Source organism: Leiobunum rupestre, chromosome 7, assembly GCF_980474605.1.
Source record: "Leiobunum rupestre chromosome 7, qqLeiRupe1.1.hap1, whole genome shotgun sequence".
Taxonomy (NCBI): Eukaryota; Metazoa; Arthropoda; class Arachnida; order Opiliones; family Sclerosomatidae; genus Leiobunum; species Leiobunum rupestre.
The window spans coordinates 55,788,163-55,790,811 of record NC_143390.1 but is presented as its reverse complement, the minus strand read 5'-3'; positions in this window follow the sequence as shown (position 1 = coordinate 55,790,811).

The window sequence follows — 2,649 nt, the reverse complement described above, 5'->3', positions numbered from 1 at the left end:
GGGTTTAAGGAGTTTGACGTCCTAAATAGAATTTGTATTTCGAATTTTAGTAACAAAAACCAGAAATAAACTTGTAACCAAAACTATCAATGGTGTGTTTGACCTGACATCTAGTAACATGTATTTGCCGACAGAATCAGGGGATCAACATTCAAGTTCCGACAGCCTGTGAAAATTTTAAGTCATTCTATAGATTGTTTAAAGCGTAAACAATTTGCATATAAAAAGTGATAGTTTTTCAAGTAATCCTATTATTCCTATAAATTAATTAAAGGGTGAGCAATGTGAATAAAGGGCCTGCGATATTTTCTTTTATTCTATAAATTGTTTAAAGCTTAACCAATATACATATATTTTCTGTGATATTTTTTTAAGTGATCACATAATTTAAAGTGTAAACATGTAGTTACAAATAAAAGTAAACTATTTTTGCCAACTTCTCAAAAATGTTCTATAAGTGTAAATAAATCTTTAGCTGAACACTTAAAAAAATTCTTAAAAATATTTTATTTTTTTAAACTAAAATATTAAGCCCAAGTTCAAGTGCTGCCAGATCACTCGATACTGACTACATCCACTCCACATAAAGAAACGACACAGGAGAACAGTTATCTGCATGTTTTGTAACAAAAAATTTAAATTGAAAGTAATTAGTAATATTTTATATTGATTAAATCTAGCAACGCTGCTCCAACTAATACGCTAATACTGGAAATATTTTTATTGGCTAAACTTGGTTCGTCTGCCATTTCTCGGCCCTTTTCTTTCATAAATTCTTCCATTTTTCCGCGATGTTTGGTAGTCATTAAATTACATAAGACAGGTACCTCATAGCTATGATTTCAATTTTCAATCCTGGATAACGTTTGTTCTGAATTGTAACTCTAACTACGTGCCTCTGCGTTTCTTTCGGAAATTCGTTGCCAAAGTTATTTACTGTCAATCCTAATTCTTCTAGAATACTCTTCTCTTAAGAAGCTAATTTCGCTACCTGCGTCGAAAAGACATCTTACTTCTTCTTCCATTACTTCGGAAGATACGCGGTTTTCAATCTTAATCATAGTGGTTTGAAGTAGAGTTTTCCGCGCGCTGATGAGGCCATGTCCGGTAGATGTCGAGTTTACGTCTACCTTTTCCTTGGGGAGCCGTTTCATCAGATTATTTTTTCGTTTTGTTCGCTTCGTTCAATTCGCATATAGGAAAGTTATGTTTCACTCCACATGCTCGGCATGCCATTATTACAGGTGGCCGGGTCACAATGCGTAGGAGGGTGGTGGCAAGCCCTTCATAACACGCGAGCCAACAGCCCCATACACTAACTATTACCGTTAACCTATACAAGTTTTTATGGAAAGAGGAAACCGAAGAACTTGGGGTAAAACCCCTTTAACCAGTGGGGAGAGGACTTGCAAACTCAACGCAAAGGAGTAGTTCCGAGTTCTCACCCAGTGCCAGAAGTTGGGATCGAACCCGGCTCCACTTGCTGCGAGTTTTGAAGTCATTGGAAGGAGCAACCAGGCATTTGAGTGCTGAATAATATCTTACGTTATCCATGGTTTTTCCGGCTCTTCATTGCTTGCAAGTTGAATTATAAAGACAAAGTTCTTTACTTCAAGAATTTTCACAAAAGGTTTTGCGAACAACTTTCAAGTACGATAGTAGACCCAATGTATAAAGCAGTACTTTTGCAAAGTCATGGAAAAAATTAGCAACTACGCTTCTTCAAAATGAAATTGAACTACTCAGAAATGATAAAAATCAAAATGACGGTGATACTAGTCCAGATGATCGCGATGAAATTGATGACGGCGAGAATCAAACATTATGGAGTGCTTTGGACGCTAAAACCGGGGGTGGCCGTTTACCAGAATAACCGAGCTTTCATTCCGTCTTGGTCTCGTTACGGATGTTCTCACTTCTCAGCCCGTCAAAAATAAAACGAAAGTTAATAATTTGGTAAGTAAAATTAAGTTTTCAATATTTCATAAGTAGATAATAATAAGGCAATCAAATGTATTCGATTGTTTAGACAATACACCAAGCTTAAACACTTAGCTTAGGCTGAATAGATGTAATTTGCATTGACACCTTTTCGTTGAGACCTTGGATTAGAAAGTTAACACAGTTTCACCATGGTTTAACTATTAATCCAAAGATAAGGTTTAAAAGTTTGATAACTGAAACTCTCGGATTTTGTGGAAACTGCACACTTGGCTACATATTCTATATTTTAGTGTATTTTATTCTTAAAAATACCATACTTCTAATACCTTCATTTGGGTTGAGGCCTAATAGAGCTGCATTTGCCTATGTCCGTCTGTCATATATATATGAAATTAAAGATAATTGATGTTATTAAAACGAAGCCCCTATTTATTATTTCCATATGTGAAATTAACGCACATCTCTATTTATGTTTTGACGGAAGCTTAAATCAAAAAAAGGGAAGTTGCTCCTAAATTTATTTGAAAATGAACATTATTAATGTTGTGTGCACCTATTTAGTGTGATATTTTAAGTTGGATGTTTTTGGGAGCCATGCGTGATTCAAAAGTTGTAACTTTTTTATTCATTTCAACCGTATCTTGAATAATAATAATAATCAGCTAGGCTAATTCCCAAGGCACCACCCTAGTTCTAAGTCATCGA